Source organism: Pelodiscus sinensis, chromosome 4 (genome assembly GCF_049634645.1).
Source record: "Pelodiscus sinensis isolate JC-2024 chromosome 4, ASM4963464v1, whole genome shotgun sequence".
In the NCBI taxonomy this organism is placed as follows: domain Eukaryota; kingdom Metazoa; phylum Chordata; order Testudines; family Trionychidae; genus Pelodiscus; species Pelodiscus sinensis.
In genome coordinates this window covers 105,272,967-105,290,359 of record NC_134714.1, presented here as the reverse complement: position 1 = coordinate 105,290,359, position 17,393 = coordinate 105,272,967, and the positions used below count along the sequence as shown (strand labels likewise).

At 52.1% G+C, this 17,393-nt stretch overlaps 1 protein-coding gene across 10 annotated transcripts in view; it reads left to right on the top strand.

The window, feature by feature from the left end:
- Positions 1-3,190: 3,190 nt before the first annotated feature.
- The window catches only part of AMPD3 (adenosine monophosphate deaminase 3), a 127,597-nt gene continuing 113,394 nt past the window's right edge, over positions 3,191-17,393 (top strand). For 2 of the 10 annotated variants that reach the window (XM_075927936.1, XM_075927935.1), the window contains exon 1: positions 3,191-3,395. The gene's annotated coding sequence lies outside the window, so the exon portion shown is untranslated. Of the gene's footprint in view, positions 3,400-3,445; positions 3,572-17,393 lie in introns of those variants that run through there. The other 8 variants (XM_075927937.1, XM_075927938.1, XM_075927931.1 and 5 more) reach the window with 5 other exon arrangements.

The following is a 17,393-nucleotide window of genomic DNA, read 5'->3' as shown; positions in this document are numbered from 1 at the left end:
CAGTATCAAATACCATAGTAATAGTTTACTTTCAAGTTTATGAATGGAAAAAACTAACACTTTAGTGCACCAGAAAGCTTTTAAAAGACAGATGAAAAACTTGGATCTCTGAGTCTTGAAAAATATCAGCTAGATATTTGGAAAGTCTTCTAGCCACCTGTCCACTCTCCAGATGAAATGTACCTGTAGAATTTGCTAGTGAAAATGCTTTTGTTACAGCAGCTCTTGTGAAATATTTTAAATCAGTTTATTTTAAATCTTTTGCGTTTGGGCCTTCAGGAAAGATCTGACCTTGTTGTACAAACCAATGTATCACTCATGTTTAGAGCAGAATCATTTTTTAATCTGATCAAACAGAGCAGGATTTTCTGAAGTCAAGTTCCACACTGTTGTAGTAAAATCTCAGAGCCATTTATAATCTTTAACCCATGCCTCCCAAATGTTGATAACCCAATCAGCCTTACTATAGCAGATATTTTATTTACCCAGCATACACATAAAAGAAAATACTTGGCAAGCAACTATCTGATAAGGTATACATTGTCAATACATGTTACATAAATGCAACAATGTAGTCCTATCCTAAGCCAATACTGAACAGCTAATAGTTTCTTTAGTATGGTAACTCCGCAAATGAAGCCTACAGACTGTAATGACTTTTGTCAAAACCTACAGAGAAGACACTTGTAACACTGAGAGGATCTGAGACTTTGTCTTTGATTTCAAAGTTATCTAATATTTATACTTTATCTGCTCGGAGAAAAGGGACTGATAGGAAGTGATCCAGGTAGGCAGCAGAAAAGGCATGTTTGGATGCAGGACTTAATGGTTACTCCAGGCTCTGGCCCAGAACTCAATTGAGAGGGTGGGTCTGGGCTCCCCTCCTAGCCCTTTGGAAGAGCAGAATGAAGAATGCCTCCAGGAACTTCACACCAGAAAATGGGGGTTTTGTGCAAAAAGTGGCTACACTGCTTCTTTTTGCGCAAAAAGAAATGGCAGAATATGCTAATAATATCATGACTTATGCTAATGAGTTCCTCATTTGCATAATTTCTGCAGCAAAAAAAAAAAAGTCGCAGTGTAGACAAAGCCTATAAGAATGCTGCAGTTCCTGGTGTGAGGTGTGTCTATAGTGTGAGAGAACAAGGGGTGAGGTACTACCTAAAGAGGGTGCACCAATTGACAGAGCTAATTCCCAGAATGGATAGCAGGTGGTGCCACTGTCCCCTTACGCTATCCTAAACAAAGTAAAGCAGCTTCAACAGTACAGACTGAGAAAAGACCCATCCCAGAATACCTTATAGCCCAGTACTGAGGAGGTTTCTGGTTTCAACTCTGCTCTAAATCAAGAAGTTGGGCGATTTGAACCTGGGTGTGTCACATTCTGGATGAATGTTCTAACCCTGGCCTACTGAGTTATAGCAATATCTTTCCATAAGAGCTGCAATAGATTTGAAAGGTACACTGCCCCAGCAGTCAAGTTCCTAATTTAACCTATCTGAAAAAAATAAGTGTTTCATGCTTTCCCTTGATGACAAAGACAACCTTCCTCAACCCCTCCTCCCAAACAAACAAAACAAAAATAGTCGGGGAAGGAACAACTAAAATCTCAGTTTCTGCACTATTTTACTTACCTTTATGCATGTTAATCAGTTACTCTGTTTTTTTGGCTCCATTCTTGAAAGAGACAAGACATAATCCTTCCCTTTTAATGCATGTACACACTGTGCCTGCAGAGAAACACAACACCAGATTTCACTCTTGTGTTTATCATCTCAAACCCTCTATCAAACAATTCCCTTGCTTTGTAACTCATTACAATTCTCTTCTATATTAATGTCCTAAAAAAAATTCTGCTGAATTGCATGCCTCTTCTAGTAGAGAGAATATAATGAATAATTTAACATTTATAAATATAATTCAATTATATGTGAAGAGGCTATCCAATGAAATTGAAAAATCAGATTCAAGACAAAAAGAAATGCATTTTTACACAATGCAAAATTAGCTTTTGGTAATTGCTCCCACAAGTTATCATGAAGGCCAAGAATTTAGCAGGTTTTAAAAAAGTATTAAACATTTATATTTAATAATGAGAATACTTACAGTGACATTAGATAGATTAAAATCATTTTAAAGAAATGAACTGTCACGTCATTGCATAAATCAACCACTAACTGACAGAACTGGCAAAAACCTTCCTTTATGAGAAATGTAATGAGTATGTAACACATAGGTGTGCTGCTTTTAAAAGGCTGAACTTTATGGCCTGATATCAGTCATCCAAAGCTTGCATAGAAAGCTTGATACTCCTGACACTTTGTAGTGCTCTGTAAATATAGACCACAGTCTTTCCCATAATTAGTGGTGTTTGGGGTTCTTGCAATTCCACCTTTTTGTCTCTAAGTGATTTGAGATTTATAAATTAAATGCTTTATTACAAACCAGTACATTCTGCTACTTTGTTGTATCATAGCTGAAAAAGACCATGTGTGGAGCCTGATAAGCTGCTTGCTGTAAAAATGTCCAGTTGCTTTCTGTTTGGGGAAAAAACTTTCCCCCTGCTTGCCCTCACATGTAGGGGATTGATCCTGCAGTTATTATACTCAACTACTTCCCTTAACTTCAGTGGAAGTTGTGCACGCATAGTAATTGCAGGACTGGGCTCACGGAGGTGTGGGCCAGTCTGTTAGAGGACAATTTGACCCATTTTACTCAGCCATAAAATCTGAACTCAAAATATAATGCAGACTTATTTAGGATATTAGGGGGGTTATTAATGCTGACCTATGGTTACTTTTGAGCTTCCAGTATCAGGAAGGGGATTTTCCTCTGTATTGGATTACACATTTAAAAAGCATCCGTTTTCCATAAATCGGCTAAGTTGCACATGAAATTCTGTGTCCCGCTATCATGGTGATATTCTGCAGGTGCTTGCATGGGTGTCTTTACATACATTAATGTGGCTAATATGTGACTACTTGTTATAACTGTTGACTCAGGAAGTTTTAACAAGTTTCCACCATCACTCAGCATGAACCAAAACGATGACTTCAGAACGTACGGCGAAACAAGATGCCTTTCTAGATAGGCACCATTCATACATGTGGCCAGCAAACGCCCTACTCGGGCGCGGGAAAGCTCAAGGAGACCTTCCCGGGGGCCTCAGCAGGCCCTAGAGCAAGCCCCGCCCCCCACTTCTTTCAAGCGCTCTCGCGAGGCGGGTCGCAGCGGGGAGCTGAGGTGCAGCAGCATTTCGTGGCGGCTGGGAAGGTGCCTCAGGCTGCGTGGAGCTCCTGCCCTCCTCCCGGCAGGCAGGCAGCTCGGGGCGAGCGAAGCAGCAGGGGAGACGCGGCCCTTCCTCCGCTCGAGCCCAGGGGCTGGGCAGACCCCTGGTAGGTGAGGCCACAACCAGCCCTGGCAGCCCGCAGGTGGGATCCACTGGGGAGCGGCGCGGCAGGGGCGGGGGCCGCCCGAGCAGCCCTGCCTCGCCCGCTGCGCAGGCACTGCGGGCTGTCCTCTGGCTGCAGCTGCCGCGGCCAGGACCGCGCCGCTCCTCCAGCTGCCGGAGGTAGGAAATGGGGCCCCCTCGCGCTCCACGCCCGGGCGCTGCGGCCGGACCCCGCGCACTGAGCCCAAGTGACCGCGGCGGGCCGTGCGGGGCAGCTAAATATAATCCGCGCCTCCCCGGGAGCGCGCGTCTGGGCCCCTGCTAGGGCGAGGCGGTGGGCTAGTCCCTGGCCAGGCAGCGCACGGAGGGAGCCGGCTCCATCCCAGCCTCGCCAGCGTCCTGCCGCCGCCGGCATGGCTTCTCCTGGGCCGCTAGGTGAGCCCCCCGGCAGGGAGACGGACCCCTGAGGCCGCTGCAGTGGGCATAGCAAATGCCGCGGTGACCCCTTCTTCTTCTCCCTCCCCCCATTGCGGTCCCTGCTCGCAGGGGCAGCGCTGGACTCCTCGTGGTGTCTGGGACAGAGCTGATTTAGGACGGGCGTGTGGAACAGTCAGGCCCTGGACCTTCCCGGAGCGCTGCGTCCCTTTCAGGCGTCTGAGTTGTGTTGCCTGGCCTCCACTTCACCTCCTTTCAAATTACTTACAAAAAAATCAGCCACAATACACAAAAAAAGTGTCACAGCACAGTGTAAAATAGCAGACTCTCATTTTTACCAGGTAATGACATTTCTGTCTATTACATAGAGCACTAAAAACAAGTTTTTGTCTATATGAAATTTGTCTGTACTGATTTTGCTAGTGCTTTTTAGGTAGTCTGTTGTAAAACTGTGCAACTACACAGCATCTGTACAGCAGAGCTTAACTCCGAAATAAGCCACTCAAATTGAGCTACATCAATTGCGTAGCTTACAGTATTTCAAAATAGGGAGCGTCTCCAAAGCAGTTATTTCAAAATAGTGATAGAAATGTAGCTGTGATAGTCTGGTGTAGCTGAAACAAAAAACAGGACTATGTAGCGCTTTAAAGACTAACAAGATGGTTTATTAGATGAGCTTTCGTGGGCCAGACCCACTTCCTCAGATCAAATAGTGTAAGATATATATGGTTGTGACAATTTTCTTCCACTATTTGATCTGAGGAAGTGGGTCCGGCCCACAAAAGCCCATCACTTAATAAACCAGCTTGTTAGTCTTTAAAGCGCTACATAGTCCTGTTTTTTGTTTCAAAATAGAGCACTCTTCCTCCAACTTCCCTTACTCCTCATACAATGAGAGTTACAGGAATTGGCATGAGAATGTATTTCGACATTATTTTGAAATAACTACCTGAGGCGTAGTCACAGACTGTTATTTTGAAATAACGCTAGTTATTTCAAAATAATGTTGCTGTGTAGACGTATCCTGAAGGAGCTGATGTACTGTCTGGAAGACCTCTGCATATCCCCTCTTCCCCCACTGTTTTTCTGATCAATCATTGTCTTTTAAATAATCACATTGTCAGGTAGTATCCAACACCGCTCTCAGTACTCCAACTTTAAGAGAAGTAATATGCCCATGCAGGTTAATGAAACCAATTGTAGTATATCAGAAAAAAGTATCAGGAAAGAAGAGAGGATTTTGTGAGTATTGCATGATATTCTGCCTCTCATTCCCTCGTCCTCAAATCATAACAGGGGTAAATCATTTTACTTTGGCACATTTGAAAACAGTTTAGCTGCTGCTATAGATGGGACAAACCCAATTTTCACTTCCATGTTCCACTAGGGACTAGAAGGGCCTTCCTTAGGCATATGCAGCATACATAGCTGCCCCACTGAGGCCCCCATCTTAGTGGTGCCCTATCCTGTATATGCCTAGGGCGAGTGACTGCCAGGAGGGGATATCAAGCAGGTAGAACCTGACTCCAGTGACCCCATCTCCTCGCCTCCATGAGCTGAACCCAACTGCTGCTGACCTACTCTGCATCAATGGGGCTGGGAGCAGAGCTATGTCTGCTGAAGTGGGGGACCCAGACAGGTTGGAGCAATAGCCCCAGGCCCAACCCATCTGAGAACGGAGCACTGGGAGGCAGCTGGATCCCTGGGCATCGGGCAGGCAGCAGGGCCCTGGACGCAACAACGAAGATACGACGTAAAATGTGGTGTGTTGCAGCACTCCTGCCCAGTTCCTGTGACTATGCTTAGTGCTCTGCTCCTCCTCCCACAGCCCCACCCTCTGCATAGTGGCTGTTCCCTCACCGCAGGCACCATAAATCTTAAGGACAGCTCTGAGGACTAGTCATACTATCTTTAATGGTGCCAATTTGATCCTACAATCACTAGCTGTGAATGGTTTCCAGTACCACAGCGGAGGCAGGCTCGAAGTTCCTGTTATTGACAACTATATCTGGGTCTGTAACTGTTGTCAGACATACAAGTTGGGTGAGGTAACATCTTTTGTTGGACCAACTTCTGCTGACGTGAGACAAGCCCTGTGTGGCTCAAAAGCGTGTCATTTTCTCCAAGATAAGTTGGTCCAATAAAAGATATTACCTCACCCACCTTGTATCTCTAATATCCTGGGATTGACACAGCAGCAACAACACAGTATGTAACTGCTGCTGATTTCTTTAGCTATGGAGGTCAATAGAAAGAGTCCTATGACTTTAATGAGACTTGAGTGATAAATTGAAATTAGAACCTCAGTGTGGATACCTCTGCTGCAGTCTATTGCCTTGTCACTGCATCAGTAGGCCAATCATGTATAGAAATTATTCTATGATTATACTCGATTTTGTGAGTTTAATATTTGGTGTTAGCATATTGTTGCTAAATAGAAAAGCTTAATAAGGGTCAGAACCAAAGTCAGTGGGAGTCTTTCCCTTAACTTCACTGGGCTTTGGATCAAGTGCTAAGAGAGAAGAAAAATATCCAGTAAATCACCATTACTTTCTGCATTTTTAAATAGAAAGTATTGAAATCCCTAAGGAGAGAGGCAATTCTTGATTTTAGGACTAAATGATGCTCAAGATCTGGTTCTGAATGACTTGGTAATAATGACCATAATGCAATTAAACACCCTTGTAAGGCGAGAGAGAGGAAATACCAATGAAAGCCAACATCCTAGCATTTAACTTCAAAAAGGAGAAGTACACAAAAATGAGGAGGCTAGTAATCCGAAATTAAAAGGAAAAGTCACAAGAGTGATATACCAGCAAAAATCTTTTACTATGATATTTTTAGAGGTGCAAGCTATATATATGCCCCTACCCCCAAACAAAGGAATAAGAGGACCCAAAATGCCACCATGGTTAAATGTAATAAAAGAGGAAGTTAGAAGCAAAGTAATCCTTTAAAGACTGGAAGTCGCATCCTGTTGTGGAAAATCAAAAGGAGCACAAACTGTCAAGCCAAGTATAAGACTACAGGCAAAATAAAAAAAAAACAGCTTTTTTTTTTTAAAAAGTACATCAGAAGTAGGAAGTCTGCCAAATAGTCAGTGGGACCACTGTACAATCCATGTGCTAAAGGAGTACTCAAGGAAAATAAGACTTAATGCATCCGAGAGTACTGAGGGAGTTGGCAAATATCTTTGAGGAGCCTTTGGCCTTTATCTTTAAAAAGTCATGGAGATCGGGAGAGATCCCGGATGATTGGAAAAGGGCAAATGTAGTGCCCATCTTCAAAAAAGGGAAGAAGGACGATCCAGAGAACTATAGGCCGGTCAGTCGTACCTCAGCCCCTGGAAAAATCATGAAAGGGATCCTCAAGGAATCCATTTTGAAGCACTTGGAAGAGGGGAATGTGATCAGGAATACAGGCAGTCCCCGGGTTACGTACAAGATAGGGACTGTAGGTTTGTTCTTAAGTTGAATCTGTATGTAAGTCGGAACTGGCATCCAGATTCAGCCGCTGCTGAAACTGATCAGTTTCAACAGCGGCTGAATCTGGACGCCAGTTCTGACTTACATACAGATTCAACTTAAGAACCCCAGGCATCCCCAAGTCAGCTGCTGCTGAAACTGATCAGGGGCTGATTCCAGGAAGCCCGGGGCAGGGGCTTCCTGTAGTCAGCCACTGGTCAGTTTCAGCAGCGGCTGACTTGGGGACGCCTGGGGCAGAGAAGCTGGGGTGCTGCTGGGTTGCTCCAGTAGCGCCGCCGCTCCTCGGCGCTACTGGACCAACCCAGCAGCACCCAAGCTGCTCTGCCCCAGGCGTCCTGATTCAGCCGCTGCTGAATCTGACCAGCAGTGGCTGAATCAGGACGCCTGGGGCAGAACAGCTGGGGTGCTGCCCGGTTGGTCCAGTAGCGCCCAGAGCGGAGCTACGGGACCAACTGGCAGCGCCCCAGCTGCTGTACCACAGGTGTCCGGAGCAAAGCTATGGAGCACGGGGGCAGCGGGACAGCCCAGACGCGTCGTGGCTGTCTTGCTGCCCTCGGGCTCCGTGGCTTTGCTCTGCTTTGCCCCCCCGTCCCCCTGGTCTGCAGACCGGGGGGGGGGGGGGGGGCAAAGCAGAGCCAAGCCGCGGAGTGCCCGGCCAGCTGACAGCCCAGACGCCCGGGGGGGGAGGCAAAGCAGAGCCAAGCCTCGGAGCGCGTGGGCAGCGGACAGCCCTGTCCGCTGCCCACATGTTCCGCCGCTTTGCTTCCTCTCCCTGGTCTGCTGGAGACCAGGGAGAGGAACGCCCCGTTCGTAACTGCGGACATAAGTCGGATCCGCGTAACTCGGGGACTGCCTGTAGTCAGCATTGATTCATGAAGGGCAAGTCGTGCCTGACCAGTCTGATTAGCTTCTATTATGAGGTAACTGGCTCTGGATATGGGAAAGTCCCGCTGTAATTTGAGACTAATGCTCTTTGTTCTGCCATCCGTCACCACTGAGAACAGCCTTTCTCTGTCCTCTTTGGAACCTCTCGAGGAAGTTGAAGGCTGCTATCAAATCCCCCCCTCATTCTTTTCTTCTGCAGACTAAACAAACTCAAATCCCTCAGTCTCTCCTCATAGGTCATGTGCTCTAGCCCCCTAATCATTTTGGTCACCCTCTGTTGGACCTTCTCCAATGCATCCACATCCTTTCTATAGCGGGGGAGAGGGCCCAGAACTGGACATAATACTCCAGATGTGGCCTCATCAGAGCTGAATTAAGGGGAATAATCACTTCTCTAGATCTGCTGGCAATGCTCCTTCTAATGCATCCTAATATGCCATTCACCTTCTTGGCTACAAGGATACAATGTTCACTCATATCCATCTTCTCATCCACTGTTATCCCCAGGTCCTTTTCTGCAGAACTGGTTCGTAGCCAGTTGGTCCCCAGCCTGCAACAATGCTTGGAATTCTTCCATCCCAAGTGCAGGACTCTGCACTTGTCCTTATTGAACCTTATCGGATTTCTTGTGGCCCAATCCTCCAGTTTGTCTAAATCACTCTGGACTCTGTTCCTGCATCTGCCTCTCCCCCTAGCTTAGTGTCATCTGCAACTTGCTGAGGGTGCAATCCATCCCCTCAGCCAGGTCATTAATAAAGATGTTGAAGAAAACAGGTCCCTGAACCGAACCTTGGGGCACTCCGCTAGAAACCGACTGCCATCCTGACATCAAGCTGTTGATCACTACCCGCTGGGCCCAACCTTCTATCCATCTTACCGTCCATTTATCCAATCCACATTCCCTTAACTTGCTGGCAAGAATACTGTGGAAGACCGTATCAAAAGCTTTGCTAGAGTCAAGTTATCCACTGACTTTCCCATATCCACAGAGCCAGTTACCTCATCATAGAAGCTAGTCAGATTGGTCAGGCACAACTTGCCCTTTGTGGGACTGAGGTAAGGCTGACTGTTCTGTACTTCCCTGGATTGTCCTTTTAAAGATGGGCACTACATTTGCCTTTTTCCAATCATCTGGGATCTCTCCCGATCTCCACAAGTTTTCAAAGTGTGGCACAGTCTGGGCTAAGCCCTGTGGGTCCTGCGGGTGCTTGTGGGCCTCAGAGGCTTGCAGTGTCCCTAATTACTGCCACAAAGGCAAGGGTACTCTGCTATCAGAGCCTCTTTCATCATTGTCCTTTCTCCAGTCCCTGCTGGCTCTTCCAACCAGAGGGGAGGATTGGGGGGAACCCAGTTCCACCTACTTGCTCCTGGTTCTGGCCCAGGTCTCTATAGGAGGAGGCAGCCCCAAGCAGGTCGTGTAGCTTGGCCCTTGCCCCTTGAGCAGCAGTCCTTCCCTGGGCCACTTCCCCAATTCCTTCTGCAGTACTTTGTTCCTGATATCACGGAGCAAACCTTCACGTTCGCTCATGCAGGTGTTTTTTCTTGATCTCAGCTGCTCCCTTCTTCTTGGGTTCTCCACTAGTCTGTCCCTGGGGAAGTGTTTTTTATAGTGCACACATCCACCTTAAGTGGCTGCAGGTGTTTCAATTACAGGCAGTCCCCGGGTTACGTACAATATAGGGACTGTAGGTTTGTTCTTAAGTTGAATCTGTATGTAAGTCGGAACTGGCGTCCAGATTCAGCCACTGCTGAAACTGACCACCAGTTCTGACTTACATACAGTATCAACTTAAGAACCCCAAGCGTCCCCAAGTCAGCTGCTGCTGAAACGGATCAGCGGCTGATTCCAGGAAGCCCGAGGCAGAGCAACTCTGCCTCGGGCTTCCTGTAGTCAGCGCTGGTCAGTTTCAGCAGCGGCTAAATTAGGACGCCTGGGGTAGAGCAGCTGGGGTGCTGCTGGGTTGCTCCAGTAGCGCCGCTCCTCGGCGCTACTGGACCAACCCAGCAGCACCCCAGCTGCTCTGCCCCAGGCTTCCTGATTCAGCCGCTGCTGAAACTGACCAGCAGCGGCTGAATCAGGACCAGAGCAGCTGGGGTGCTGCTGGGTTGGTCCAGTAGTGCCCAGAGCGGCGCTGCGGGACCAACCGGCAGCGCCCCAGCTGCTCTGCCACAGGCGTCTAGAGAAAAGCCTAGTCTGCTGGGGGGGGGGGGGGCGTACTAGCTGCAGACCAGGAAGACGCGGGCAGCGGACCGAGACGCCCCAGCAGACCACCCCAGAAGACCAGGAAGACGTGGGCGGCGGACCGAGACGCACCGCGGTCCCGCCGCCTGGGTCCTCCGCGGCTTTGCTCCCAGTCTCCCTGGCTTTGCAAAGCCTCGGGGAAGCCGGCAGCGGAGCAGCCCAGGTGCGCCTGGGTTGCCCCGCTGCCCGAGTCCCCCCCCCCCCCGCGGCTTTGCAAAGTCTGGGGAAGCCGGCAGCGGAGCAGCCCAGGCGCGCCTGGGCTGCGTCGCTGCCGGCTTCCCCGAGGCTTTGCAAAGCCGTGGGGGGTGGGGGGGGGGACTTGGGCAGCGGCTTTGCTCTGCGTCTTCCTGGTCTGCAGACCAGGGAGACGCAGAGCAGCTTTTCTCGCCCGGAGTACACGGGCGGCAGGACCGCAAGGTCCCGCAGTCCGTGTACTCCGGGGCAGCCCCGTTCGTAACTGCGGATCCGACATAAGTCGGATCCGTGTAAGTCGGGGACTGCCTGTAGTCCTCCCTTCAGGCTGGTGCCAGATAGGCTTCTGGTGTGGCTGGCTGGCTGGCCATAGTTTTAACAGCCCACTCAGGGAACATAAAGCCACGCACCCATCTTCCTGTATATTTACAGCACCCTACTCTCAGGGTGTTGTACTTTCTTCTACACCCTCCTTCCTTTTTGGGAGCAGGTGTCTGTGAAGGGGGGCTGCTTCTTTTGTGGTAGGAGGGCCCTGGCTACCAATACATTCTGGGCTGGGCTCCCTTTTTCTACCTGCCTTCTTGCTGGCAGGTTTCTCTCCCCACCCCCCTTTGCCTCAGCTAGTTGGTGAAGGGGGGGGGCTCTCGGCTGCTCTGCCTTTGGGTGGAGGGAGGCCCCTCCCATCTTCGGGGGGGGGCCTATTTTGGCCCCCCTTCTCTTCTTCATTTCTGCAGGCCTGAACGCCACCATTCCTGCTGCTGCTTTCTCTGAGGCAGAGGAGGTAAGGGAGCTGCTTTAGGGCAGCCCCTAGGGTTTCTTTCTCCCCACAGCTTGCCCTGTGTTGTGAGGGAGACTAAAGGGCTTTTATTAGGATCCCTAGATGGGGGCTGGTGTGGGTCTTCTGGGATGCTGGAGGCAATGGGTGGTTCACCTTCTCCTGGTTCCCTGCCCCTGCTTTCTACTGCTGCTCCCTCCCATACCTCAGTTTCTGTAGGGGACTCTTCCATTTTTGTCCCCATGGCTTGCCTCCCTGCCCCTCCTCTGCTCTGCTGAGCTCTGCAGCAGGTGTTGCTGGCCTGCTACTCAGGCACCTGTGGTCACACGGGTTCCCTTCCCCCAGCCATGTCTAGCTCCTCCCCGCTCCAAGCAGGTATCTCCTCACTTCCTGCCACTGTTCATCATAACCATCCTTCCACTGTTCATCATAACCATCCTTCCACTGTTCATCATAACCATCCTCTTGTATGCCCATGCCCCCCCTTCTTGTGTTTGGTGCCTGAGCTTCCTCCTCCTTTTAGTTACTCTTCTCTCACTCTCACACAGCTTCACTTGTCCCCATGTTCTTTTAATAATAATTTCCCCCTCATCTCCCCAGTGCAGCCGAAAGAGCCACTTTTTCCATCCTGTGCTGGGAGCTATATTCCTCACTCCTTTTCCCCTTTTTGAATTATCACCCTTCCAGCCGGGTGGGAGTGGGGGAGGGGAAGCGGTAAACCTTCTTCCTCCCCTTCCTTTCCCTCATTGTTCACTACCCCGGTGTTTTTGGTTCTCCCCTAATTGCTTGTTTTTGTCTTTCCCTCCCCACCCATGACCACAATGGAAGGGTTGTCCAGTGACGCCCCGCCTGACCCTTCCCTAAAAACAACAACCCTTCTGAGGCTGCTGGGCCCCTCGTCACTACAGTAAAGAGGGTGGACATGAATGAGGTCCCCGGGGCCTCGACCACTTCTGCTGCGGTGCCTCCAGTCACCACTGAAGAACCTCCCCTGAAGGGTAGGAAGAGCCTGGGGACCAAAAAGGGCACGAGCCCCGCCCGAAAGGCAAAACCTCCTGAGGCGAGGGCTCACTCCCTGGCCACAGCTCACATGCTGGCCACCATCCCCCCTCCACCTGCTGCCTCCCAAGCCGCCTCCTGGAATTCCATCCCTGGCAGCCGTGGCTCCTTTCCCACCCTGACCAGGAGGCACGGGGTCTGTTGTCTCCTGGTGGCCGCCTCGCCCCACGTGGAGACCTACATGCGGGCACGCTTGGTGGGGCCCACGACCATGGTGGCAGCCTCTTAAGATGTTTGGGAAGGTGGTATTCTTCCTGGCATCTGAGGCTGCCGCCCAGGAGGTGGTGGAAAGGGGTTTGGCAGTGGGGGGAGTCCATGTTCCTCTCGAGCCTTTGGAGGACCTGGGTGTATGGGTAGTTTTGTCCTCCCTTCCTCCCCGTTGCCAGCCTACTACCTTTCGTTTCCACCCCGGGGAGGCCTCTGTCAGTCCTGAGTCCCCTTCCTCTGGGCTGTAAAGACCCTACCCTCCGCCACGTCCTTTCCTTTTGCCGGCAGGTACAAATCTAACTACTGCTGGCGGGATGTGGCGGAGAAGCCCTAGAAGGGTCATTTCTAGTGCCCTATCAAAGGGCCTGGTAACAGGTGTACTACACCACGGGGAAGGCCCGGTGTCTTCCGTGTTGGGTGACGGCACATCTGAAGGGACTGTCCCCTGACCCAGTTTGGGGAGGCACCCAGGACCCCCGATGCTCAGGAGGACACCAGCCCCACTATTGCCGGTGGCCTGGATGGTCTGAACCATGGGGTCACCCCTCCTCCAACCATGACCGTCGTCAATCCCACTCTGGCTCTGCAGCGCCCAGATGAGTGTGCAGGTGCTGTTGCTGCCACTGCCAAAAGCAGTAAGGTGGAGAGAGCGGCGGGATCAATGACGGGACTCAGGCAGGACCTACCTCAGGGGGAGGTGTCCCTTTCCCCTGCTGCCCAGCCCCCGTCTTCCCTTGCCCTTCCACTGCTGCCCTTGTTCTCTGGCTCTTCTCCCATTCAGGCACAGCCCTCTTCCTCCAAGGGATGGAAGCTTTCCAGGGGGAGGCGTCGCAAGTGTGCCCGGTGATCCACCCCACCCACTGAGGGGGAGGACAACCTCCGTGCACCTATGGGGTGGACGCTGGAGCCGTTCCTCATTCTGAGTCCCTGGACACTTCACAGAGCCGTGGGGCAGTAGAGGTGACGATGGTGGTTGCGGGAGGGGTGAACACCTCCATCCGAGGGTCCATGCAAGAGGAGGTGTCCATGGAGGATGCTCCTACTGTTCCCACCTCCACTGAGGAGGTGGGTGCTGACCTTGTCACCGAGAAAGATTACCATCTGCTGGCGGGCTCGCCTTCCTCTCAGGAGGTGGAGGCTTTGTGGTTGACCCCGGCTGCTTCAGAGGGAGATCACCAAGTCTGGGAGGGACAACAATTGACCTCTCCTTCCCCTTCTGATCCACCGCTTTCCCTTCTCCCTGCCTCTGAGTTGCCCCAGGGTGCGACCATCTGCCTGGCCATCGGCAGCACTTCGGCTGTGGCCACCAAAACTCTAGAGGCTCTTAGAGGGCTGGAGCTCCCATCACTCCGTCACCCCTAGCACTGGGGTCTGTGGTGCTGGACTCTCTGTGGCACTCGAGCCCAGCGCTGGGGTGACTATGACTACCCCACCACTTCCCTGCCTTGCAAGGGGACACCGCATCCCGGCACCTCCTCCGCTGAGGCTTCTCACCCTGCTCTCTCTCCTAACCCCTGCCCTACTCCTGGTCTGTTCAACTCTCCTGATTGAACTCCCCCCCCCCTCCCTGCTCCCCCCCTTGTCTTTTCCCTAATCCTCCATCTCTTCCTCCCCCCTACTCCCCTTCCTCCTCTCCATCCTTTTCCATATCCCTTCACTGAACTCCTTTTCTCCCCTTACTCTATTACTGACACCCCTGGGGTTGCCATGTTTAGCCCAAACATTGGCCCCTGGGAGGCGGTTCTAGTTTCTCCTGCTCCCAGCACATTTGAGGTTCTCCTGCTCCCAGCACATCAGAGTCTCTGCATCCCCATTTTGATGGGTCATGAGGCTCACAGCGGGGTCTGGTCCCAAGGTGTTCAAGGGCCCGAGGCCCTGACACTAGATGCACTGAAGGGCGAGATGCATGCTTTCTTGGAAGACGTCTTTGGCTTCAAGAACAAAGTTGCTCTTGTCCTTCAGCACTGGGGACATTTTAATCTCGTCTCGTAAACAGTAAGGGCCCTCTTGGGGGAGGGTCGAGGGACCGGGCGGCGGGAGGCTATGGCCTACCAGCAGGTCCGCAGCTTCTGTGATGTCCTACTCACTTTTGGTTACAGTCACGGTTGCTGTGGGGCCCAATGGGGGCCGCTAGCACTCCTGCCGGCGGGGATCTTCCCCAGCCCTCTCAATGCTGCCGATCATCTTTACCACTCTGAACACCCAGGGCTGTGGGTTGGGTCACTGTAGGTGTTGGGTACTCTCCTTCCTCCAGGAGGGGGCGTACTCTGCTGTATTTCTACAGGACACCCCCACAGCTCCAGTCGCTGAGGCTAGCAGGCGGCTGGAGTGCGGGAACAGAGTTTATTTCAGCCATCTGCCGGCCCCTCAAGCCGGGGTGGCTACCCTGTTCTCCCTGAACCTGCAGCCTGAGGTACTGGGGACTGCCGAGGTCATGCAGGGTCACCTGCTGCATCTCCAGGTTTGGATGGAGGGGCTAACACTAAATCTTATCAACATCTATGCCCTGATGTCCATCCCAGAGAGACTCCGCTTCTATCAGCAGTTGTCTGCTCTCTGGATCCTCACGAGTGCCTGGTCCTGGGTGGGTCATCGGTCTTTCCACTCCCGGTTCAACCGCATTTATCTGTGTCGTCATCATCTCTTCCGAGCCCACGCCTCCATCATTTGGCCGGCCCCTTTCTCGGACCACCACTTCGTGGCCGTGACAGTCTCTCTTTCCGCAGAGAGGCCGGGGCCTGCCTACTGGCATTTCAGTAACAGTCTGCTGGAAGACGTGGGCTTCGTTGCATCCTTCCAGGAGTTCTGGCTGGCCTGGCGCAGGCGGCGGTGTGCCTTTCCCTCGGTGTGGCGGTGGTGGGATGTGAGGAAGGTGTGCACGTGGCTCTTCTGCTATGACTACACCTGGGGGGCTAGCTGGCGGAGGGATGCCGCGATAGAGCAGTTGGAACGGGACGTTTTAGAGCTAGAGAGGCGGCTGGCCACTAGCCCTGAGGATCCTCCCCTCTGCGGAGCATACCAGGAGAAGCGGGAGGAACTCCGGGCCTTAGAGGACCTTCGGGCCCGGGGTGCCTTTGTTGGTTCTCGCATCCATCTTCTTCGGGAGATGGATCGAGGCTCCCGCTTCCTTTATGCCATGGAGAAAGAGTGGTTAAAAAGCACATTGTCTGCCTTCTGACAGAGAATGGCACTCCCCCTCATGGATCCGGTAGAGATGCGTGAGAGGGCTAGTGCCTTCTACGCCTCTCTCTTCTCCTTAGATTTGATTGATATCAGCGCCCGCAGGGTTCTCTGGAATGAACTCCCGACGGTCAGCGCGGGTGACTAGGACCGGTTAGAGCTCCCTCTCTCTCTCTGGCTGAGTTCTCGGAAGCCCTCCGTCTCATGCCCAGCAATAAATCCCCAGGCATGGGCAGGCTGACCGTGGAGTTCTACCGCGTGTTCTGGGACGTCCTTGGCCTGGACCTTGCTAGCGTCTGGGCCAAGTCCTTGGAGAGTGGGGTTCTCCGTTTATCCTGCAGGCGAGCTGTGCTCGCCTTGCTGCCCAAGAAGGGGGACCTCCACGATCTGAGGAATTGGCGTCTCGTCTTGCTCCTCAGCACAGACTATAAATCTTCGCCCAAGCCATCTCCCTGAGGCTGAAGTCTGTGCTGTCAGCCATAGTCAATCCAGACCAGACCTATACCGTCCCGGGCCGAACCATCTTCGACAACCTTTTTCTGGTCCAGGATCTCTTAGAGCTCGGGTGTAAGGACGGTCTGTCTTTCTCCCTCCTGTCCTTGGATCAGGAGAAGGCATTCAACCAGATGGACCACAGGTATCTCCTGGGCACCCTGCGGGCCTTTGGCTTCGGGCCCCATTTTGTGGGGTTTCTGCAGGTGCTGTATGCCTCCACAGAGTGCTTGGTCAAGTTCAAATGGACTCTGACCGCACTGGTCAGCTTCGGGCGGGGAGTACGTCAAGGCTGTCCGCTGTCAGGCCAGCTCTACGCTCTGGCCATGGAGCCCTTCCTCTGTCTCTTTCGCAAGAGGTTGACAGGGTTGGTGCTCCATGAGCCGGAGACGAGGCTGGTCCTGTTGGCATATGCCGACGACGTGCTTCTCGTGGTCCAGGACCCGGGAGATCTGGCATGGGTGGAGGTTTGCCAAGCTATCTACTCGGCGGCCTCCTCTGCCCGGGTCTACTGGGTCAAGAGCTCTGGCCTGGTGGTAGGGGCTGGGTGGCAGGCGGGCTCCCTCCCACCCATGCTTCAGGCCATCAGGTAGAGCGTGGGTCCGCTGCCCTGTCTCGGCGTTTTTCTTTCTGCCACGCATCCCTCTCTGCTGGAGAACTGGCAAGGTTTAGAGTCCAGGGTGGTTGAGCGGTTGCAGAGATGGATGGGACTGCTCTGGTGTCTCTCCCTGTGTGGGAGGGCACTGGTACTTAAACAATTGATCCTGTCCATGCTCTGGCACTGTCTCAACACCCTGGTCCTTCCCCCGGCTTTCCTGGCCGTTATCCAGCAGATAATGCTGCGGTTCTTCTGGCCAGGACTGCATTGGGTCTCTGCAGGGGTTCTCTATCTCCCGCTGGAGGAGGGAGGGCAGGGCCTGATGTGTTTGCGCATGTGGGTTCACGTTTTCGGCCTCTGGGCCCTGCAGAGACTCCTATTTGATGCAGGTAGTCCGGTGCGGAGCATGCTTGCGCACACTTTCCTTCACCACTTCCGAGGGCTCCGACATG